This window comes from Bidens hawaiensis, unplaced genomic scaffold (genome assembly GCF_021521415.1).
Source record: "Bidens hawaiensis isolate Kalapana, Puna unplaced genomic scaffold, B.hawaiensis_p1.1 tig00006270_1, whole genome shotgun sequence".
In the NCBI taxonomy this organism is placed as follows: Eukaryota; Viridiplantae; Streptophyta; class Magnoliopsida; order Asterales; family Asteraceae; genus Bidens; species Bidens hawaiensis.
This window is the reverse complement of record NW_027491417.1, coordinates 260,996-287,025: the sequence shown is the minus strand read 5'-3', so window position 1 is coordinate 287,025 and position 26,030 is coordinate 260,996.

The following is a 26,030-nucleotide window of genomic DNA, read 5'->3' as shown; positions in this document are numbered from 1 at the left end:
GACTTATAACTATTAAAGCACATGAACAAACCCAAAATAGGGGAAATATGGTCATTAAATCATTAAATCTCACTTGTTTTTAATTTTATTCAAATATTGTTACAACATTGTGTCATCATCTTTACTAAATCTTTGTTAATTTAAATAATAGTTACAAATCTGTCCCCTCATCTTTAACCTTTACTTGACAACTTTATTTACCCTTTTATTTTCTCCCATATTTTTAAATATGTTATTTATAAATAAAATTAATAAAATCACCATTGCGATGAGCTCATTTTTGTCAATTTTTCGATATAAATTTCATTTAATACTGAGTTGTCGATTATAATATACACGTCAATGAAGCATGAATGTACAACCTAAATGTACAATCAATATACAAAAGGTTATTAAAACATTCAATGTCCACCTGTTTTGTCTCAAAAAGATACAAACAAGCCCTCCAAATATTTCCACAACTCCACTTAGGGTATTCAATAAATTTCAAGAATCTCATTACGTTTTCATTGTTATAATTTATATACTAAAATAGGAAAACATTTATTTTTTAACCATAACACATAATAATTCAATTTTTGACCTTAAATTAACTAGCTCAATGAATCATTGCATATTTCTCTAAAATAAATTAAATCTCATATATGTGGCATTATTAATTTTAACCTTAACTCGACTCATATACTTATTTGTGTCGCGTCGAACTTACTTAAAATCGTGTCATGTTTCACATCGTGCCGAACCATTAACATCCATAATTATTACATTATTGTCAAGGTTTGTGTTCAAACATCCACTACATCACGCGGGTACCCGTCTAGTATTGATTATATGCCATTCTTAATAAACACTAAGTTTAACTTGATAGGGTTAAACCTAATATCTCACTCAGGGGTAAGTTTATAGACAAGACTAGACTTGTAAGCTCAGCCCACTATCTTACCTATTGTACTATCACGAATGGAGATGAGTTCCGGAAAACAATACACCTGAAAAATCTAACACTGTGAGCTCGTTACGAGAAAAGGAATAGGGGGTCTTTTCGTAACTGCCCACCGGCGTGAGAATCAGTATGGTAAGTGATCGGAATATATTTAGAGAGTTAGAGAATATGGAATTGATCCTTTTACTGTTGGACCTCATCTTGTATTTATAACCAAAGGGAGGAGAAGGATTGGGTCAGCTGTCCCGCTCAATGGAAGCTTCTATTCTCACGGCTGAGCATGACGGCTTATTCTGATTGGTTGGACAGTCCGGCCAATGATGTTCTTTATTTCTGTGCAAGTACTGCTTGGCCCATTCCTATTGGTCCATCGTGTATCCATATATTTACCAAGTACGATGCCGTGGTATCTCACCATGTGTCCAACCCATGTTGGCATTTCCCCTGTTACTTTGTTACTTCACACTTTTATAAGAGTATTCTTCGTGGTGGCATGTGGCCTCTCGTGGAAGGTATCCTTTCCGCGGGTTATTTCTTTTGCCTTCTTACTTGTATGGTGTGTTTGGTACCTTACCCCCACAAGTCTCCCAGTCCATTGTTGCTTCCGTAATTCTTTCCATGGTTAGAATATTGGACTTATTCTGCTTTTGCGTTTTGTTTTTGGCAGTTAAGCAAGTGGGTACTTATGGGAGTAATAACTGGTTGTCTTGTCTACGTCTAGCTGTGATGATGTCACCGTGCATATTAGACTGCTTCTAATTTACTCCAGGTGAGTATAAATGTCTTTGCAAGCCAGCGCATTGAATTTTCTGTGTTTCACGACTCGTGGCGGCTCTTTATTGGTTGCTTCTAAATTGGATCTCCAGTTGTCCAACTACCTCATTTACTTATTCAGTTATAAATGGGTGGTGGGCATCCATTCCTATGCATTCCATTTTTGGGTGCTTCCTTTCATTCTTCGTTTTATTCCCTTGTTAATTTGACTATCTTGACTAGTGTGTTGCCTCGTCCAAAATTATTGCATGTACTCCTCGAGTCTCCCTTGGTGAGTTGTCCTGGTGTTTTCAGACCAGGCTTCATCCCCGTCAAGCGTCTTTTCTTAAGTTATCTATGTGAAGGTTTGGTATCCTGAGTATTTTTCCCGAGTTATTTTTCCGCGCTATATTGAAAAGTCTTGGGTTAAAAATCGGTTTTAAGCATGTGTTTTTTCAAGTGTACCTTTCCGCGATGTTTTCTTCGTGGGTCTACTATCGTGTAGCATTAAACTTGTTCTGAAAAGTGAAAGACTGATACCCGGATCTCCTGATGCAGATAAGATTTTTCTGCAAACAGAACTGACTCTGCAGACGTCAGATGGCACTTGCCTCAGTCATATCCTTTCAACTATGCGCGCGTGTTGTCCACGCGCCCACTTATGAATTCATTTACTTCCCACGTGACGTTTCATTTCCTTATTGGTCATCCTTCCTTTTGGAATTTTCCACTTTAATTTTAACCGCCACCGACGATTAGTATAAATTGGATGATTGCTCATTTTTCCTATCATTCTTCTCATATTTCTCCCTTCTTTCTGTATTTCTCTCATAGTTCCGTCCATCGCTTGCACCTCTTATTGCTTCTTCGTTGGCTGGTAAGAGATCCGGCAAGGGAAAAGGTAAAGAGAAGACTTCTGATTCGTCTATTCGAGATGTCATCGTTAAGTGTACGGATGAGCTCAGTACCGTACCGATCCCGAAATTCATGAATTCTTGGTACCGGTATCGAAATATTTGGTTCGGTACCGGTACCGGTACCGAAGGTAAAAATTCGGGAAATACCGGTGTCGGTCCGTACCGGTACCGATACCAAAACTCATAACTTTGGTACCAATTTCGTATCGACGGTACCAAATCATTAACAATTTCGGTACCGGTACTGAATTTTCTCGTCCCTACTTAAGTGGTAGCGATCTGATTATGAGACTATTAGTTCATCGTGTCACATCTCTCCAGACTGGGAACCGGAATTTCTGCCCAGGGGTAGCACTGCCATGGATGCTCCTCTGGGAAAACTAACTCTGTATTCCGAGATTTTTGGTCATGGGAGTTTTCGCCTTCCCATTACCACGTTTGTCCATGATATTTTGTTGCAATACAGCTTGCATATTACCCAGGTTCATCCACTGGGTATGATGCGTTTGCGTCATTTTGTGTTTTGTATCCGTTGTCAGCGTATCACGCCTTCTGTTGATAAGTTTTTCGTGTGTTTATAAAATGTATACCAAGGGTGTTTCTATGGTTTTCATCTTCGTGACAAGGAGGTGACCTTTGTCGGAGAGGCTCCGTTGAGCCTCCACGAGTGGAACAGCGGTTCTTTTTCGTTAGCACCAGCACAATTCCTGTACCAATGAACTTCCGAGACCCATCTGTTCCCATTAAAGATGAGCCTCCACGCTTTTTGCAAGATCAGTCTTGGTACAAGATTCTTAATGCGCTGAAGACTCCTCTTTGTTACATTGAAGAGTATGCTTTGGTTTCCACTGGGATGAGTAGGATCTGGTCTCGGCCCCAAAAGACTCCTATTTATGGCCGCGACAGCTTATGTAAGTATTCCTTAACTTCTGCTTGTTAGGTGTTTTTGTTGACTTATATTCGCCGTATGCAGCCATGGGTAGTATCATCAATTCTATCTTTGAGGATGAACCTGGAGTCAAGACTCTTCGTGATTTTCTCAAGGGGGGACCCCCTGTTCTTGATGAAACCCGCGAGAATTTTGTGTTTCCGCTGGTTGGTGCTAAAGGTGCTGATGAGCCGATTCTTAGTCCTCGACCTATAATTGCTATGGCCGCAGATGGTGTGCAAATGATCCAATCAACTAGTGAAGAGTCTATGGATTCACCACGCTTTTCTCCTAACTTTCATGCTTTGCTTTTGACAAGTTCCGTGTCGCAGGATTATGTTGATTTCAGCCCTTCTCCCGGCAAGAAGCCTCACAAAAGGAAGAAGCGTCGAGAGGGTCATTTTGTTGAACCTGTTCATGTTGAATCTGCACAAGTTGAGTCTGTGAAGCCTGTCGTGGAACCTGCTGCTTTTAAGAGTTTGCTTAACCTGGACCTTCTTTCTCGCATCTCTTCTGCTCCTCTAGATTTATGTTTCTGACTATGTTTTTTCATAGGTTCCTTGAAGAAAACTGTTGTTGGGTCATCTGGTGGGCCCTGACTGAAAGAAAAAATCATCCGTCAACCTTCTTCGCCTCCTGTTGTTGAGGACGGTCCTCTCCTCATGCTTCCACAGTCTCCTTCGTCTAGAGGGTGAGAGAGAGGTTGTTCAAGCACTTGAGGTTGTGAGTGGGCGTCAGCCTACTCCTCCACATTCAACTTTTCAAGGTTCTTCCGCTGCTCTGGTTGATCCCGTTGTTAGTGGTGTCGGTTTCTCTGGGAGTAGGCTTGGTCCTGGTGATGGTGGAGATGGTGGACATGGTGGCGATGATGGTGAGGGAGGTGAGGGTCCTTTCTTTGGTCCTCCTCCTCGTGATGATGTTGGTTTTTATATACCTTTTTGGGGTCTTCCCCTCACTCATGTCAGCGTGAGAACGTTCTACTGCAAGGTGTTCGGGATAAGCTTCAGAGAGTGGCGTCTAAGCTTGAGGTGTCTAATAATTCTCTTGCCATGCTATGGGAGTAGGCGGTGGCACATGAAGTCGTTGTTAAAAACAAAGACACCTTTATTGCTGACCCACTCTTTGGCTGCCCGTGATGGTGTTATTCAAGACAGGGATGAGGAGCTAGCTCGTATGCGAGCCGAATTGGATGAATTGAAGATGGTGGTGACCTCCAAGAATGTACAGTTGGAGACTTTGTCAAAGGAAAATGTACTTTTCCAAGCTGTTAGGGAGGGTCATGCGGATCAACTTCGTATGAGTGATCCCACTGTTCAAATCTTGCAAGCGGACCAAAAGTTGCTGATGACCGACTTCGTCCGTGAGGTGTGTTGTTCGTTTATTCCATTATTTCTTTATTAAGCTCTTTTGTTCATCACGTTGTTGTTACCTTTTCAGATCGTTGGCCTGGTTAAGGATGGCCCTGAGCTTACTAACTGCATTGCGGATCATTTGGCTGCCGCTCGCGAATGTGGACCTAAGGCTGGTTTCTATGAGGCTCACGATCTTGCTTCTACTAACCGCCCATTGATTTTGACCAATGATATAACGATCTGCATGTGAAGTATGACAATTTATCTTTTTGTGTGGTCGGGATTGTCGCCAAGTTAGCTGAAAAACCCGATGGGTTTGTCCGACTTAAAGTTGTGTTACTGGACTCGGCAGTCCTTCTGGTAGTGGTCATGGCGGTGGCGATGGCAGCGGTGATGGTGACGATGACGATGGTGAGGAGTATGAAAAAGAATAGGAGGCGGTGGACTACGACTGAGTTCGTAGTATTAGTTTGTTTTATGTTGGTGTAATCTTTTGTTGGTTGGGGAGCGAACTCTGATGTTCCGCTGACCCTTTTTATGTTCGGTGTATGTATGGTATGACTATGTAGAACCTGCTGGTTGCGGACTCAGATGTTCCGCCTCTCGCTTTTCTTTTGGTTGTCTTTTGTATGTGGATCCTCTGTTCAACTTATGTTAATAATATAATATGTTTGGTTTATTTTGTCTGATCTTTTCATGTTTGCCATTCTGTTACGCATTTGTTGTCAAACATCAAAAGAATATGCTTGAAAAGATAAATAATGAGAAAGGATCACATCATGCTTGGACGTTTAATACATGGTCTTTGTTTTCATTTCCGCAGCTGTGTTGCGTTCAAGTCCTTGGGATTGGTGACACGTCTATCTTTTCTAGGGAGTATTACCCTTTACCCAATATCTCAGAGATCACGTAAGGGCCTTCCTGCTTTGATGCCAACTTCCCTGGTGGTTCCGCATTGGATGCTTCCCTGTCGCGGAACACGTATTCACCGACTTTGAACAAGCTTATTTTTTCCTGTTGTTGTTATAATTTTCGAGTTGGCGTTTGTATTTTTCTTCTTTGATTGCTGCCAGTTCTCTTCTTTCTTCAAGCAGGTCTAAATTCAAGTACAATATAGACTCATTACATTTCTCGGCCAGGAGTACCCTGGCGGAGGGAAATCCTAATTCCGTCGGTATCATTGCATATGTTCCATAGGTGAGGCTGAATGGTGTTTAGCCATGGCTTCGTCTCTTCAGCATTCTGTACGCCACAGTACATGTGGTAACTCGTATACCCAGCCAGCTCTTTTCAGTCCCAATATTGATTTTATCCCTTCTAAAATGGTGCGGTTGGCTCTTTCCACCTGGCCATTGCCTGCAGATGTGCCATCGTTGTGAATACTTGTTTAATTTGAAGTTCTGCGAGCCATTCTTGGAGGGTCTTGTTTGCGAATTGGGTGTCGTTATGGCTGAATATCGTCTGAGGTAGTCCTAAGCGAGATATTACAAATTCCTATATTAATTTCTTGACGATGGTGGTGCTTATCGATGCTAACGCTTTTGCTTCGATCCACTTTGTGAAATACTCGATTACTACTATCAGGAATTTTACCCTTTCGGGCTCTTCTAAGAATGGGCAAATTATGTCGACGGCCCACTTCTGGAATGGCCACGAAGAGGAGACTGGGATCGGGTCATTCTTAGGCATGAGGGTATTCGGTGCATGCCGCTCATGAGCCACACTTCCACAGTTCTATCACTTCATCAGTATGCATGTCAGGCCAGTAATAGCCGGCATTGGTGATTTTTTCCACGGCAATCTTTGGCCCCACTTGCAACCCACAGGTCCCCTCATGGATTTTTATTATCAAGTAAGTACCGTCCTTAGCGTCTACGCAGCGTAGTAGTGGTCCTAAAAATAATATCCTATATAGGATTCCTTCTTTCATCTGGTACTGCAACGCTTTATGTCGTATCTTCTGAGCCTCCGCTTTTTCCTACGGTAAGAGACCTTCCGCGAGGTAGACCTTGATGGCAGTCATCCATGATTCTTTAGAACTCTGCGTGATGCAAACTTGTCTCAGCGGAACTGATAGTTCCGCCAATGTTTCTACTCTGACTTCTTTTGCCAAGTGTTAGAAGCTGGTAGCTACTAGTTTGCTGAGCACGTCATCTGACTTGTTTTCACTTCCCTTAATGTGTTTCACTTTACAATATTTAAATTTCTGGATCAGCTATTTAGCTGGCTCCAAGTAAGATGCCATGACTTCATCTTTGGCTTCATACAAACCATTAACTTGGCTGGCTATGAGCATTGAATCAACGTGTGCTTTGACATGTTGTGCTCCAAACTAGTCAGCTATGTGTAGCTCGGTCAGGAATGCTTCATATTATGCCTCGTTGTTCGTGCTTTTAAAGTCCAAGTGGATAGCATATGTGAATTCTTCTTTGCTTGGACTTACTAACTTCAATAAGGCCCCTGAACCTTCATCATTAGATGCTCCACCAGTGAATAACAAACATGCCTCGCTTTCTTCGATGATCACAGTCGGTTTTTCTTGTGCTTTGCATTCAGCTTCTTTCTCGGAAGGTACTTCCGCGATGAAGTCCGCCATAACTTGTCCATTGGTTGCTGGCATGGGCTTGTACTGGAGGGTATGTTCTCCTAGTTCAATGGCCCACTTTGCAAATCATCCTAATAGTTCTGGTTTCCTGAGCACATTTTGAATTTTGTAATTTTTCAACACATTGACTGGAAATATCTGCGGAGGCGCCTTGACGCGTATACCAGTGCTAAGACCAGTTTTCCATGATGGAATATCTTGTTTCCGTATTTGTGAGAGTCTTGTTGATATAGTAAATCAGTGTTTGAATATTTTCATGATCTACTAGCAGCACTGCTCCTGCCGCTTTGGCTGATGCGAATAAGTACATAATTAGTTCTTCGTCTTTCAGCGACGCCGTCAATGTTGGTAATTCGATCAACCATTTCTTTACTTCTTGAAATGCTTGTTCTGCTTCTTATGTCCACTGGAACTGTGACTTATTTAGGTTGTTCCGCAACGTAGACACAAATGGGAATAACTTGGTGGCATGATTTGCTAGGAATCTGTTTATCGATACCAGACTTCTGTTTAGGGTTTTACCTCTTTTAGTGACTTCAGATAGGACATGCGGGAGATTTCTTGTATTTTCTCGGGATTAGCTTTGAACACATTTTTGTGACAATCACCCCGAGGAACTTACCTTCTTCCTTCCCGAACGAGCACTTGCTAGGATTTAGTTTCATACTAATCTTGCGCAGCCTTTCGAAAATGTCTTCGATATCTAGCAGCATTTGATCTTTTTGCAAGCTTTTTATGACCAAATTGTCCATATATACTTCCAAGTTGCTCCCAATCTATTCCCCGAACTGTTTATCCATCAGGTGTTGCTAAGTGGCTCCCACTTTTTTTTAATCCAAATGGAATCATATTATAACAGATATGCCTTTATCAGTATGGAAAGTTGTCTTATCCTTATCTCTTTCCGCCATGTGGATTTGATGGTAGTCCTTGTATGCGTCCAAGAAACATTTGAAGTGGTATGGGGCTACTGAGTCCACTTTCAACTCTATCTCAGGTAGTGGGTAGCAATCTTTGGGGCATGCTTTATTCATATCTTTGTAATCGATGCACATCCGCCATGCTCCTTTGCGTGTTGGTACCATCACCGGGTTTGCGACTCATGTCTAGTACCGTATTTCCCTTATGATTCCTGCTTTTAATAATTCGCTCACTTGATCGTTCATAGCTTTGGTCTACTTCAGACCCATCTTTCGCCATTTTTGAACTGCTGGCGTGAATGCTGGGTTAACCTTCAGGGCGTGATCCGTTATCTCGTGCGAAACGCCTATTATATTGGTGGATTGCCATGTGAGCACATCCATGTTCCTTAATAACAGCTGCTTCAGGTGAGAGATTATGCTACTTGATAATGTTGGTCCAATGGTGATGGTTTGAACATATGACAAACTGAATTTTTTTTTTCTTACTCTTTCAGACACTCATCACGACTTGACTCAAATTTTCGGGACGAAAATTCTTTAACATGGGAATGATGTGACAATCGTCAATTTCAGGTTAACTCAACTCCGTCAATTCAAACTTAAGATCATTGAATCTCTAACGCACACCTCTTTACATTTAAACTAGGGTTTAAATGACGCTTAACACTTACTACATGTGTAGTCTTTCGGGATTTGCACCGAAACGCAAACGAGTTGACGCAAACGGTTGATGAATAAACGAAAAACGTCAACATAATAATTATGTGATAATTATGTGTTAACATATGTGTTACTTGATTATATTGTGTAATGCTAGATAAGAAACAAGAACTAAGTTAGTTTAAGCTAGGAAAAGTAATACTTAGAAGTGGAGGGGCCAAAGTGTAACATAGTATTCTATAAATAATAACAATAAACTAAACCCTAACTTATTTCTTTTCCTCCCCACTCAAAACCGATCAGCCACCCTCTTGGTTCTCCTTGGCTGCCGTCGCCCTCACACACACATACAACCACCAATTCAAGCTTTTGATTGAAGAATTAGGTGCTAGGAAGGTATAACTGATTATCCTATACATTCTTATTACTTGATTTTGATGTTTGTTGGGTTAATTGTAAACCCTAGCTGCCGATTCTATATGTATATATAGTTATTATGATTGTTGCTGATTTGATAACTAGAATTGATATTGTTACATGTTGATTGTTGTGTCTATGATTTGAGTTCAAACAAAAACCCTAATCATGTATGTAATGGGTAATTGATGTGCATGGATGGTGTTTATGGAGTCTAGAGTGTTATATGAATGCATGATAGTTCATAGGTTGTTAATATGTTGAGTTTGGATGCAAACAGTTTCTGGACAGAATGTGTATTTGATGTTTAAGTGACTGTAAAGAAGTGTAAATGTGAAAATTGGTTGAGATTATTGGTACTACAGTAAACTAGGTTGAGTCTAGTTTCTACAGAGTATAAATTTGTAATTTTTGGACAAGTAGAAGTTAACTTTTATGATTTTACAAAAATGTTGTGCAAAGCTGAGCTGTTAGACCTGCTGTTAGGTTGTTTTGTAAATGTTATATCTCATGAACTATGAGACCAATTGGGTTGGTTCCACTTCTGGAAGTTGACTTATTGAGTTAGGAACCTAACTCAAGTGGTCTTGAATTTATTGGATTTTTCTTTTAACAGAAATTGCAAATAACATTCTGTTGCGCATGAATTTGACTGTTATGAGTTTGCTGTAATGATTTGATGATTGTGAGAAACCTATGTGGAATAAAAATATAATAAAATATGTTCTGGAAACCTAAGACATATATGCTTCTGTGATGAGTTTTGGTAAATTAATTGAGATTCTATGATTGGTGGAATAGTACAATCTTTTAAGTAGAATTTCTTTCTCGGTGAAACTAGCTGCTGAGTTTTGTGAAAATGCATGAAATATGATACTTGCTAATTTATTATCGTGTTTTGACCAAATTGCCCTTGAGGGGAATGATTGCAAGATAATTGTCGTGTTTTGACTAAAATGCCCTTGCGGGGAATAACTGCTAATTGATTGTCATAATTTGACCAAATTGCCCTTATGGGGAATAATGGCTAGTTAATTGTCATGATTTGACCAAAATGCCCTTACGGGGAATAATTGCTAGTGATGTACTTTATGAATACATGACACGTATATGATTTCTTACACATGTAATGTGTCACAAATACACATGTTAAAGTCACACACAATTCACAAACGAAACACGAAACATGTTATGTGCTTAGGTATTATGTGCCGGGTCTAGAGACTCGATAATATTCCGACACTTAGAAAAATCTCTTTGTTGTTTTAGAACGCTAGAGAGAGTTTTTCTGTGACGCGCATCTTGGTGATTTAATTTGGGAAATTCTTTGCAAACAGTGAGTTTCACTTTCCCCTCTTTAAACTGTTTTCAAACGCTTTTTACTTGGGGGGGGATAACATACTCCACAACGCATTTAAGATTTTGTTATAAATTATATATCACTTATAAAGGCTAAGTGGCAAACGAAACATTTGAAGTCCTACACATCGAACCGGTTAATATTTTGAATAGCGAGTCACTGTTGAGTAGTACTACTGGGTTTGACAAACCCCACCCAACGCTAAACTCGACTGGAGGTCGAGCGGGTGTAATTTTGGCTAACACGTACCATGGTCTGGAGGACCTGGTGACAAGGCACTTAATAAACGAGTCAGCTTCGGAGTCGAACACTTAGTAATACTTGTTGTATAGACTAGCTACCTATCGATATATAATTGACATAACACTATCTGTAACGCAAAACGCTGTAACGCTGTAACGCTGTAACGCAAAACGCTGTGACGCTGTAACGCTGTAACGCAAAACGCTGTGACGCTGTAACGTTGTAACGCTGAACGCAAACGCTAAATGATTTATTTTTATATAACTTGTGAACTCACCAACCTTGTGTTGACACTTTTAGTATGTTATTCTCAGGTAGCCGAGGCGGGCGCGCGGTTTAGGAACATGCATTGCTTGATAAACTTTTAACTATGCAAACTTACTTTTAACTGTTATCATTGGTTTTAAATCATCCTGCGTGACGTCACATTGTTCTCTATGGTTTTACGCTTCCGCACTTATTTTCATTTAAATGTTTTTATGGTTTGATTATAACTGCTGATTCCGATCCTGTTAGTTCACACCCTCTGACGGTAAAACTCCGTTAGTGGATTTTGAGGGTGTGACAGATTGGTATCAGAGCCATTGGTTATAGCGAACTAGAAGCTGCATGCATACTAGACTATAACCGCGATGACCCATTAGTTATAATGATACGCACTACATAGATTTGTGTAGTCTTGTAATCTTATCTCTTTACCTCTTTCACTCATACACGCGCGCATACACGGCTTACCTGAAGGAATGTCGACGCCACCATCATCATCATCATCATCCGATCCGATGACTCATGCTCACGGGAAAGAACCGTAGATACCTACCGCATCGCCGCCCCGAGTAGTCCCGGAACTCGAAGCTCCCGCACCTAAGAGGTACCGCCTATCCGGAGGCATATACGAAAACGACGTTAGCTGGGATTGGTACCCTAACATGATCAGACGTATGGTCTATCGCGAACAAGTTCCCCCGTTACCCCACCCGAACCACCCTTCTTATCCCAACACCCTACCACCCATAACCAAACCTGTAGAGCGAGTTCTCGCAGCTGTTGTTTCATGCTTGGAGCGTGACGTGGGTTACATGCGCTATACGAGAGCGAACGTTTCCGGACTGTTAAAAGATGGAACCGAGACTAAGGAGGAGATTGCCCGCATGGCAGCGGCAATGAAGGAAATGCAAGAGGCTAGTGATCAACAGATGAAGATTATGAGGATGATGCAAGCCGAGATGATAGACTTGCAAGAGCAACTCCAAGTAGCAAGGATCCGAACCGAGATAGCTCGAGAGCGTTGCGATGTCTTACAAATGCAAATTGCTCAGAACGCAGCCGAACCTGAGGCAGAGCCTAAGGCCGAGCCTGAGGCAGATCCCGAAGAGGAGCCTGAGGAGGAACCTGAGGAAGATCCCGAGGAGGAACCCGAAGAGGAACCGGAGGAAGAACCGGCTGAGCCAGAGGCACACTCAGAGGTGTCCCCAGACGATGTGCAGATGTGCAAATTCTTGGATTGGAACTGGCTAACGCGATGAACTGGGAGGAGTTCAAGAACATGATGCGAGAGGAGTACTGTCCGAGAGAGGAGATTTCGAAGTTGGAGTCAGAATTTTGGTCACTGAAGATGGTGGGCTCGGAAATTGAAGCCTACACCACCCGTTCTCACGAGTTGGCTGTGATGTGTCCGCGGATGGTGGATCCGCCTAGTAAGAGGATTGAAATGTACCTTGATGGGTTAGCACCGCAGATTCAGGGCATGGTGACGTCTTCCAGACCAGCCGTGATTCAACAAGCGATCCGTTTAGCTCACAAACTGACGGATCAGGCTATGACCCCAGGTGCGTTACCACCGAGGGGTTCAACCACTAAGGCCCGTGACAACCCGAGTAATGACAACAACAGCAACAGCAACCCCAGCAGCGGAAAGAGGAAGTTTGACAACACCAGATCCTCATCCTCGAACCTCCCACCGCAACAACACTACCGTAAGCCCGAATTCACTCGGAGCTTTAACAATCAAAGTCACAACAACAATAACAACGGTAGCGGGCAGGGTTCGAGCGGATATGCTGGGAAATATTCGAAGTGCAATAGGTGCAACTATCATCATGTTGGCCCGTGTAACCGTGTCAAGTGTCAGAGATGCGGAAAGATGGGTCACCAGGCGCAGGAGTGTAGAGGAGACCTTGCGGCAACGGGTGCTCCTAAACCACCTATGACGACGAAGGGATGTTACGAGTGTGGGCAGGAAGGTCACTTCAGGAAGGATTGTCCCAAGCTGAAACAGAACGACAACAATGGGGGTAATGGAAGTGGCAGTAATGGTGGAAGCAATGGCAAGGGAAGAGCTTTTGTGATTGGGTCGGGTCAAGCCCGCAATGATCCGCCCGTGGTGACTGGTAAGTTCCCTGTAAACGATTGTTTTGCTTCTGTATTGTTTGACACTGGAGCTGATAGGAGTTTTGTGTCGAAAGCCTTTAGTCAACTCTTAGACTTAACTCCAACTCCGTTAGATGCTAAGTTTCCTGTTGAATTAGCTGACGGTAAGACTATAGTAACGACTCATGTACTTACGGGATGTAAGTTAAAACTGTCAGGTCATATTTTTGATATCGACCTTATTCCTTTTACGCTTAGTAGTTTCGATGTCATTGTCGGCATGGACTGGTTATCCGAGAACCGAGCGGAGATTATATGTCACGACAAGATAGTTCACATTTCTACCCCTTCCGGAGAGATCATTTCGGTCCGAGGTGAGAGAAGCGGCATGACCACCAGCGTCATTACCCTTATGAAGGCGCAGAAGTATCTACGAAAGGGTCATCCGGCAATTTTGGCGCAGATTGTTGAGAAACCCGCGGAGGAGAAGCGAATTGAAGATATACCGGTTGTGCGAGATTTTCTGGAAGTTTTCCCGGAGGATTTGCCTGGACTCCCTCCTATTCGTCAAGTCGAATTCCAAATCGAGTTGACACCCGGTGCAGCACCCATAGCACGAGCCCCGTATCGGCTCGCACCGGCGGAGCTTCAGGAACTGTCCACTCAGTTGCAAGACTTGTTGGATAAGGGTTTTATCCGACCTAACTCATCGCCATGGGGAGCCCCTGTCTTGTTTCTCCGAAAGAAAGACGGGACTTTCCGAATGTGCATCGACTACCGGTAGTTGAACAAGGTGACGGTCAAGAACCGTTATCCTTTACCCCGAATAGATGATTTGTTTGACCAGCTTCAAGGATCGAGTTACTACTCGAAGATCGATCTGCGATCCGGTTACCACCAACTAAGAGTGCGCGAAGAAGATATCTCAAAGACGGCTTTCAGAACACGGTATGGTCACTACGAGTTTTCAGTTATGCCTTTTGGCCTAACCAACGCACCAGCTGTATTTATGGATCTCATGAATCGAGTATGCAAGGCGTACCTCGACAAGTTTGTGATTGTGTTCATTGACGATATTCTCGTCTACTCCAAGAACGAGGCTGACCACGAAGAACACTTAAGGGTAATTCTGGAATTGCTAAAGAAGGAACAACTGTATGCTAAACTCTCGAAATGTAAATTTTGGCTTCGCGAGGTTCACTTTTTAGGACATGTGATCAACGAGAATGGTATCCATGTCGATCCCGGTAAGGTAGAGGCCATCAAAAACTGGGAAGCACCTAAGACTCCGACTGAGGTGCGGCAATTCCTAGGACTGGCCGGCTACTACCGGCGTTTTATCGAGGGATTTTCAAAGATTGCTCAACCCCTCACCGCTTTGACTCACAAGGGCACTAAGTACAATTGGGGTGACGCGCAAGAATCCGCTTTTCAACTGTTGAAAACCAAACTTTGTGGCGCCCCTATTCTAGCCCTCCCCGAGGGAACGGAAAATTTTGAGGTACACTGTGACGCATCTATACAAGGTCTCGGTTGTGTGCTGATGCAACTCGAGAAGGTAATAGCCTACGCCTCTCGACAACTACGGGTTCATGAGAAGAACTACACGACCCATGATTTCGAACTTGGAGCTGTGGAGTTCGCTCTTAAGATATGGAGGCATTACTTGTACGGTACCAAGTTTACCATTTACACCGACCACAAGAGTCTCCAACATATCTACGATCAGAAGGAGCTGAACATGCGACAGCGCCGTTGGGTCGAGCTGCTCAAAGATTACGATTGTGCCATCAAGTACCACCCTGGCAAGACCAATGTAGTGGCCGACGCCCTCAGCAGAAAAGAAACAGATAAACCCAGACGAGTGCGAGCATTGCAACTCAAGATTCATGCCAACTTGCCCGATCAGATTCGCGATGTGCAACTTGAAGCTTTGAAAGATGACAATCTTCCGTCGGAACTCATGCGGGGCATGAACAAGCAACTTGAAACCAGACCGGACGGGGTCCGATATTTTGAGAACCGGATTTGGGTTCCACGGTACGGAGAGTTGAGGACTCTAGTGATGGACGAAGCTCACAAGTCCCGATATTCTATCCACCCTGGCTCAGATAAAATGTATCATGATTTAAAGGCACTTTACTGGTGGCCGAACATGAAAGCCGACATTGCCACCTACGTGAGAAAATGCCTGACTTGTGCCAGAGTCAAGATAGAATACCAGAAACCATCTGGTCTACTGCAACAACCGGAACTCCCAATGTGGAAATGGGAACACATCTCAATGGATTTTATCACGAGTTTACCTAAGACACCGACGGGATGTGATACCATCTGGGTGATCGTAGACCGATTGACTAAGTCTGCACACTTCTTAGCGATTAAGGAATCGGACAAAATGGAAAGACTAACTCGCGTTTACACGAAAGAAGTGGTGTCTAGACACGGAGTGCCTGTCTCGATCATTTCCGATTGAGATTCTCGTTTCACTTCGCACTTTTGGAAGTCGCTGCAAAGCGCACTAGACACCCGTCTTGATATGAGCACAGCATACCATCCTCAGACGGATGGGCAAAGTGAACGAACTATTCAGACCCTGGAGGACATGTTGCGTGCATGCGTGTTGGATTTCGGAAAAAGTTGGGAACCTCACTTACCTTTGGTAGATTTTTCATATAATAACAGCTACCACGCAAGTATTAAAGCAACGCCGTTTGAAGCGCTGTACGGACGGAAGTGTCGATCACCACTCTGCTGGGCAGAGGTGGGTGACAGCCAAATCACTGGTCCGGAACTGGTACTCGAAACTTCGGAAAAGATTGTTCAAATCCGAAATCGCATGGCAGCAGCACGAGATCGCCAAAAGAGTTACGCCGACAAGCGCCGAAAACCTCTCGAATTTCAAGTGAACGATCGAGTGTTACTCAAAGTCTCACCTTGGAAAGGTGTGGTTCGCTTTGGTAAGCGAAACAAACTCAACCCACGATATGTTGGTCCTTACCGGATAACTGAGCGCATTGGTCAGGTGGCGTACCGACTGGACCTACCAACGGAACTCGGTGGCGTAAACAATGTATTCCACGTGTCCTATTTGAAGAAATGCCTGTCCGATGAAACCCAAGTAGTCCCTTTGGAGGAACTACAAGTTGATGAACAGTTACGTTTCATTGAGGAACCAGTCGAGGTTTTGGATTGGGAAACCAAAACGCTCAAGCACAGCAAAATTCCAATCGTTAAAGTTCGTTGGAACTCGAGACGTGGACCGGAGTTCACGTGGGAACGCGAGGATCAAATGATGAAAAAGTATCCTCACCTTTTTGAAGGGCTAACCAAACACAGAAAACCGCGAAACCCGGCAAACCGTCAGACATCACCGGAGGTATGAATTAAATTTCGGGACGAAATTTCTTTCTACTAGGGGATGATATGACAAACTGAATTTTTTTTTTCTTACTCTTTCAGACACTCATCACGACTTGACTCAAATTTTCGGGACGAAAATTCTTTAACATGGGAATGATGTGACAATCGTCAATTTCAGGTTAACTCCGTTAACTCAACTCCGTCAATTCAAACTTAAGATCATTGAATCTCTAACGCACACCTCATTACATTTAAACTAGGGTTTAAATGACGCTTAACACTTACTACATGTGTAGTCTTTCGGGATTTGCACCGAAACGCAAACGAGTTGACGCAAACGGTTGATGAATAAACGAAAAACGTCAACATAATAATTATGTGATAATTATGTGTTAACATATGTGTTACTTGATTATATTGTGTAATGCTAGACAAGAAACAAGAACTAAGTTAGTTTAAGCTAGGAAAAGTAATACTTAGAAGTGGAGGGGCCAAAGTGTAACATAGTATTCTATAAATAATAACAATAAACTAAACCCTAACTTATTTCTTTTCCTCCCCACTCAAAACCGATCAGCCACCCTCTTGGTTCTCCTTGGCTGCCGTCACCCTCACACACACATACAACCACCAATTCAAGCTTTTGATTGAAGAATTAGGTGCTAGGAAGGTATAACTGATTATCCTATACATTCTTATTACTTGATTTTGATGTTTGTTGGGTTAATTGTAAACCCTAGCTGCCGATTCTATATGTATATATAGTTATTATGATTGTTGATGATTTGATAACTAGAATTGATATTGTTACATGTTGATTGTTGTGTCTATGATTTGAGTTCAAACAAAAACCCTAATCATGTATGTAATGGGTAATTGATGTGCATGGATGGTGTTTATGGAGTCTAGAGTGTTATATGAATGCATGATAGTTCATAGGTTGTTAATATGTTGAGTTTGGATGCAAACAGTTTCTGGACAGAATGTGTATTTGATGTTTAAGTGACTGTAACGAAGTGTAAATGTGAAAATTGGTTGAGATTATTGGTACTACAGTAAACTAGGTTGAGTCTAGTTTCTATAGAGTATAAATTTGTAATTTTTGGACAAGTAGAAGTTAACTTTTATGATTTTACAAAAACGTTGTGCAAAGCTGAGCTGTTAGACCTGCTGTTAGGTTGTTTTGTAAATGTTATATCTCATGAACTATGAGACCAATTGGGTTGGTTCCACTTCTGGAAGTTGACTTATTGAGTTAGGAACCTAACCCAAGTGGTCTTGAATTTATTGGATTTTTCTTTTAATAGGAATTGCAAATAACATTCTGTTGCGCATGAATTTGACTGTTATGAGTTTCCTGTAATGATTTGATGATTGTGAGAAACCTATGTGGAATAAAAATAAAATATGTTCTGGAAACCTAAGACATATATGCTTCTGTGATGAGTTTTGGTAAATTAATTGAGATTCTATGATTGGTGGAATAGTACAATCTTTTAAGTAGAATTTCTGTCTCGGTGAAACTAGCTGCTGAGTTTTGTGAAAATGCATGAAATATGATACTTGCTAATTTATTATCGTGTTTTGACCAAATTGCCCTTGAGGGGAATGATTGCAAGATAATTGTCGTGTTTTGACTAAAATGCCCTTGCGGGGAATAACTGCTAATTGATTGTCATAATTTGGCCAAATTGCCCTTATGGGGAATAATGGCTAGTTAATTGTCATGATTTGACCAAAATGCCCTTACGGGGAATAATTGCTAGTGATGTACTTTATGAATACATGACACGTATATGATTTCTTACACATGTAATGTGTCACAAATACACATGTTAAAGTCACACGCAATTCACAAACGAAACACGAAACATGTTATGTGCTTAGGTATTATGTGCCGGGTCTAGAGACTCGATAATATTCCGACACTTAGAAAAATCTCTTTGTTGTTTTAGAACGCTAGAGAGAGTTTTTCTGTGACGCGCATCTTGGTGATTTAATTTGGGAAATTCTTTGCAAACAATGAGTTTCACTTTCCCCTCTTTAAACTGTTTTCAAACGCTTTTCACTTGGGGGGGATAACATACTCCACAACACATTTAAGATTTTGTTATAAATTATATATCACTTGTAAAGGCTAAGTGGCAAACGAAACATTTGAAGTCCTACACATCGAACCGGTTAATATTTTGAATAGCGAGTCACTGTTGAGTAGTACTACTGGGTTTGACAAACCCCACCCAACGCTAAACTCGACTGGAGGTCGAGCGGGTGTAATTTTGGCTAACACGTACCATGGTCTGGAGGACCTGGTGACAAGGCACTTAATAAACGAGTCAGCTTCGGTGTCGAACACTTAGTAATACTTGTTGTATAGACTAGCTACCTATCGATATATAATTGACATAACACTATCTGTAACGCAAAACGCTGTAACGCTGTAACGCTGTAACGCTGTAACGCAAAACGCTGTGACGCTGTAACGCTGTAACGCAAAACGCTGTGACGCTGTAACGTTGTAACGCTGTATTCCGAGATTTTTGATCATGGGATTTTTCGCCTTCCCATTACCACGTTTGTCCATGATATTTTGTTGCAATACAGCTTGCATATTACCCAGGTTCATCCACTGGGTATGATGCGTTTGCGTCATTTTGTGTTTTGTATCCGTTGTCAGCGTATCACGCCTTCTGTTGATAAGTTTTTCGTGTGTTTATAAAATGTATACCAAGGGTGTTTTTATGGTTTTCATCTTCGTGACAAGGAGGTGACCTTTGTCGGAGAGGCTCCGTTGAGCCTCCACGAGTGGAACAGCGGTTCTTTTTCGTTAGCACCAGCACAATTCCTGTACCAATGAACTTCCGAGACCCATCTGTTCCCATTAAAGATGAGCCTCCACGCTTTTTGCAAGATCAGTCTTGGTACAAGATTCTTAATGCGCTGAAGACTCCTCTTTGTTACATTGAAGAGTATGCTTTGGTTTCCACTGGGATGAGTAGGATCTGGTCTCGGCCCCAAAAGACTCCTATTTATGGCCGCGACAGCTTATGTAAGTATTCCTTAACTTCTGCTTGTTAGGTGTTTTTGTTGACTTATATTCGCCGTATGCAGCCATGGGTAGTATCATCAATTCTATCTTTGAGGATGAACCTGGAGTCAAGACTCTTCGTGATTTTCTCAAGGGTGGACCCCCTGTTCTTGATGAAACCCGCGAGAATTTTGTGTTTCCGCTGGTTGGTGCTAAAGGTGCTGATGAGCCGATTCTTAGTCCTCGACCTATAATTGCTATGGCCGCAGATGGTGTGCAAATGATCCAATCAACTAGTGAAGAGTCTATGGATTCACCACGCTTTTCTCCTAACTTTCATGCTTTGCTTTTGACAAGTTCCGTGTCGCAGGATTATGTTGATTTCAGCCCTTCTCCCGGCAAGAAGCCTCACAAAAGGAAGAAGCGTCGAGAGGGTCATATTGTTGAACCCGTTCATGTTGAATCTGCACAAGTTGAGTCTGTGAATGTTGAGTCTGTGAAGCCTGTCGTGGAACCTGCTGCTTTTAAGAGTTTGCTTAACCTGGACCTTCTTTCTCGCATCTCTTCTGCTCCTCTAGATTTATGTTTCTGACTATGTTTTTTCATAGGTTCCTTGAAGAAAACTGTTGTTGGGTCATCTGGTGGGCCCTGACTGAAAGAAAAAATCATCCGTCAACCTTCTTCGCCTCCTGTTGTTGAGGACGGTCCTCTCCTCATGCTTCCACAGTCTCCTTCGTCTAGAGGGTGAGAGAAAGGTTGTTCAAGCACTTGAGGTTGTGAGTGGGCGTCAGCCTACTCCTCCACATTCAACTTTTCAAGGTTCTTCCGCTGCTCTGGTTGATCCCGTTGTTAGTGGTGTCGGTTTCTCTGGGAGTAGGCTTGGTCCTGGTGATGGTGGAGATGGTGGACATGGTGGCGATGATGGTGAGGGAGGTGAGGGTCCTTTCTTTGGTCCTCCTCCTCGTGATGATGTTGGTTTTTATATACCTTTTTGGGGTCTTCCCCTCACTCATGTCAGCGTGAGAACGTTCTACTGCAAGGTGTTCGGGATAAGCTTCAGAGAGTGGCGTCTAAGCTTGAGGTGTCTAATAATTCTCTTGCCATGCTATGGGAGTAGGCGGTGGCACATGAAGTCGTTGTTAAAAACAAAGACACCTTTATTGCTGACCCACTCTTTGGCTGCCCGTGATGGTGTTATTCAAGACAGGGATGAGGAGCTAGCTCGTATGCGAGCCGAATTGGATGAATTGAAGATGGTGGTGACCTCCAAGAATGTACAGTTGGAGACTTTGTCAAAGGAAAATGTACTTTTCCAAGCTGTTAGGGAGGGTCATGCGGATCAACTTCGTATGAGTGATCCCACTGTTCAAATCTTGCAAGCGGACCAAAAGTTGCTGATGACCGACTTCGTCCGTGAGGTGTGTTGTTCGTTTATTCCATTATTTCTTTATTAAGCTCTTTTGTTCATCACGTTGTTGTTACCTTTTCAGATCGTTGGCCTGGTTAAGGATAGCCCTGAGCTTACTAACTGCGTTGCGGATCATTTGGCTGCCGCTCGCGAATGTGGACCTAAGGCTGGTTTCTATGAGGCTCACGATCTTGCTTCTACTAACCGCCCATTGATTTTGACCAATGATATAACGATCTGCATGTGAAGTATGACAATTTATCTTTTTGTGTGGTCGGGATTGTCGCCAAGTTAGCTGAAAAACCCGATGGGTTTGTCCGACTTAAAGTTGTGTTACTGGACTCGGCAGTCCTTCTGGTAGTGGTCATGGCGGTGGCGATGGCAGCGGTGATGGTGACGATGATGATGGTGAGGAGTATGAAAAAGAATAGGAGGCGGTGGACTACGACTGAGTTCGTAGTATTAGTTTGTTTTATGTTGGTGTAATCTTTTGTTGGTTGGGGAGCGAACTCTGATGTTCCGCTGACCCTTTTTATGTTCGGTGTATGTATGGTATGACTATGTAGAACCTGCTGGTTGCGGACTCAGATGTTCCGCCTCTCGCTTTTCTTTTGGTTGTCTTTTGTATGTGGATCCTCTGTTCAACTTATGTTAATAATATAATATGTTTGGTTTATTTTGTCTGATCTTTTCATGTTTGCCATTCTGTTACGCATTTGTTGTCAAACATCAAAAGAATATGCTTGAAAAGATAAATAATGAGAAAGGATCACATCATGCTTGGACGTTTAATACATGGTCTTTGTTTTCATTTCCGCAGCTGTGTTGCGTTCAAGTCCTTGGGATTGGTGACACGTCTATCTTTTCTAGGGAGTATTACCCTTTACCCAATATCTCAGAGATCACGTAAGGGCCTTCCTGCTTTGATGCCAACTTCCCTGGTGGTTCCGCATTGGATGCTTCCCTGTCGCGGAACACGTATTCACCGACTTTGAACAAGCTTATTTTTTCCTGTTGTTGTTATAATTTTCGAGTTGGCGTTTGTATTTTTCTTCTTTGATTGCTGCCAGTTCTCTTCTTTCTTCAAGCAGGTCTAAATTCAAGTACAATATAGACTCATTACATTTCTCGGCCAGGAGTACCCTGGCGGAGGGAAATCCTAATTCCGTCGGTATCATTGCATATGTTCCATAGGTGAGGCTGAATGGTGTTTAGCCATGGCTTCGTCTCTTCAGCATTCTGTACGCCACAGTACATGTGGTAACTCGTATACCCAGCCAGCTCTTTTCAGTCCCAATATTGATTTTATCCCTTCTAAAATGGTGCGGTTGGCTCTTTCCACCTGGCCATTGCCTGCAGATGTGCCATCGTTGTGAATACTTGTTTAATTTGAAGTTCTGCGAGCCATTCTTGGAGGGTCTTGTTTGCGAATTGGGTGTCGTTATGGCTGAATATCGTCTGAGGTAGTCCTAAGCGAGATATTACAAATTCCTATATTAATTTCTTGACGATGGTGGTGCTTATCGATGCTAACGCTTTTGCTTCGATCCACTTTGTGAAATACTCGATTACTACTATCAGGAATTTTACCCTTTCGGGCTCTTCTAAGAATGGGCAAATTATGTCGACGGCCCACTTCTGGAATGGCCACGAAGAGGAGACTGGGATCGGGTCATTCTTAGGCATGAGGGTATTCGGTGCATGCCGCTCATGAGCCACACTTCCACAGTTCTATCACTTCATCAGTATGCATGTCAGGCCAGTAATAGCCGGCATTGGTGATTTTTTCCACGGCAATCTTTGGCCCCACTTGCAACCCACAGGTCCCCTCATGGATTTTTATTATCAAGTAAGTACCGTCCTTAGCGTCTACGCAGCGTAGTAGTGGTCCTAAAAATAATATCCTATATAGGATTCCTTCTTTCATCTGGTACTGCAACGCTTTATGTCGTATCTTCTGAGCCTCCGCTTTTTCCTACGGTAAGAGACCTTCCGCGAGGTAGACCTTGATGGCAGTCATCCATGATTCTTTAGAACTCTGCGTGATGCAAACTTGTCTCAGCGGAACTGATAGTTCCGCCAATGTTTCTACTCTGACTTCTTTTGCCAAGTGTTAGAAGCTGGTAGCTACTAGTTTGCTGAGCACGTCATCTGACTTGTTTTCACTTCCCTTAATGTGTTTCACTTTACAATATTTAAATTTCTGGATCAGCTATTTAGCTGGCTCCAAGTAAGATGCCATGACTTCATCTTTGGCTTCATACAAACCATTAACTTGGCTGGCTATGAGCATTGAATCAACGTGTGCTTTGACATGTTGTGCTCCAAACTAGTCAGCTATGTGTAGCTCGGTCAGGAATGCTTCATATTATGCCTCGTTGTTCGTGCTTTTAAAGTCCAAGTGGATAGCATATGTGAATTCTTCTTTGCTTGGACTTACTAACTTCAATAAGGCCCCTGAACCTTCATCATTAGATGCTCCACCAGTGAATAACAAACATGCCTCGCTTTCTTCGATGATCACAGTCGGTTTTTCTTGTGCTTTGCATTCAGCTTCTTTCTCGTAAGGTACTTCCGCGATGAAGTCCGCCATAACTTGTCCATTGGTTGCTGGCATGGGCTTGTACTGGAGGGTATGTTCTCCTAGTTCAATGGCCCACTTTGCAAATCATCCTAATAGTTCTGGTTTCCTGAGCACATTTTGAATTTTGTAATTTTTCAACACATTGACTGGAAATATCTGCGGAGGCGCCTTGACGCGTATACCAGTGCTAAGACCAGTTTTCCATGATGGAATATCTTGTTTCCGTATTTGTGAGAGTCTTGTTGATATAGTAAATCAGTGTTTGAATATTTTCATGATCTACTAGCAGCACTGCTCCTGCCGCTTTGGCTGATGCGAATAAGTACATAATTAGTTCTTCGTCTTTCAGCGACGCCGTCAATGTTGGTAATTCGATCAACCATTTCTTTACTTCTTGAAATGCTTGTTCTGCTTCTTATGTCCACTGGAACTGTGACTTATTTAGGTTGTTCCGCAACGTAGACACAAATGTGAATAACTTGGTGGCATGATTTGCTAGGAATCTGTTTATCGATACCAGACTTCTGTTTAGGGTTTTACCTCTTTTAGTGACTTCAGATAGGACATGCGGGAGATTTCTTGTATTTTCTCGGGATTAGCTTTGAACACATTTTTGTGACAATCACCCCGAGGAACTTACCTTCTTCCTTCCCGAACGAGCACTTGCTAGGATTTAGTTTCATACTAATCTTGCGCAGCCTTTCGAAAATGTCTTCGATATCTAGCAGCATTTGATCTTTTTGCAAGCTTTTTATGACCAAATTGTCCATATATACTTCCAAGTTGCTCCCAATCTATTCCCCGAACTGTTTATCCATCAGGTGTTGCTAAGTGGCTCCCACTTTTTTTTAATCCAAATGGAATCATATTATAACAGAATATGCCTTTATCAGTATGGAAAGTTGTCTTATCCTTATCTCTTTCCGCCATGTGGATTTGATGGTAGTCCTTGTATGCGTCCAAGAAACATTTGAAGTGGTATGGGGCTACTGAGTCCACTTTCAACTCTATCTCAGGTAGTGGGTAGCAATCTTTGGGGCATGCTTTATTCATATCTTTGTAATCGATGCACATCCGCCATGCTCCTTTGCGTGTTGGTACCATCACCGGGTTTGCGACTCATGTCTAGTACCGTATTTCCCTTATGATTCCTGCTTTTAATAATTCGCTCACTTGATCGTTCATAGCTTTGGTCTACTTCAGACCCATCTTTCGCCAATTTTGAACTGATGGCGTGAATGCTGGGTTAACCTTCAGGGCGTGATCCGCTATCTCGCGCGAAACGCCTATTATATTGGTGGATTGCCATGTGAGCACATCCATGTTCCTTAATAACAGCTGCTTCAGGTGAGAGATTATGCTACTTGATAATGTTGGTCCAATGGTGATGGTTTGAACATATGACAAACTGAATTGTTTTTTTCTTACTCTTTCAGACACTCATCACGACTTGACTCAAATTTTCGGGACGAAAATTCTTTAACATGGGAATGATGTGACAATCGTCAATTTCAGGTTAACTCAACTCCGTCAATTCAAACTTAAGATCATTGAATCTCTAACGCACACCTCATTACATTTAAACTAGGGTTTAAATGACGCTTAACACTTACTACATGTGTAGTCTTTCGGGATTTGCACCGAAACGCAAACGAGTTGACGCAAACGGTTGATGAATAAACGAAAAACGTCAACATAATAATTATGTGATAATTATGTGTTAACATATGTGTTACTTGATTATATTGTGTAATGCTAGACAAGAAACAAGAACTAAGTTAGTTTAAGCTAGGAAAAGTAATACTTAGAAGTGGAGGGGCCAAAGTGTAACATAGTATTCTATAAATAATAACAATAAACTAAACCCTAACTTATTTCTTTTCCTCCCCACTCAAAACCGATCAGCCACCCTCTTGGATCTCCTTGGCTGCCGTCGCCCTCACACACACATACAACCACCAATTCAAGCTTTTGATTGAAGAATTTGGTGCTAGGAAGGTATAACTGATTATCCTATACATTCTTATTACTTGATTTTGATGTTTGTTGGGTTAATTGTAAACCCTAGCTGCCAATTCTATATGTATATATAGTTATTATGATTGTTGCTGATTTGATAACTAGAATTGATATTGTTACATGTTGATTGTTGTGTCTATGATTTGAGTTCAAACAA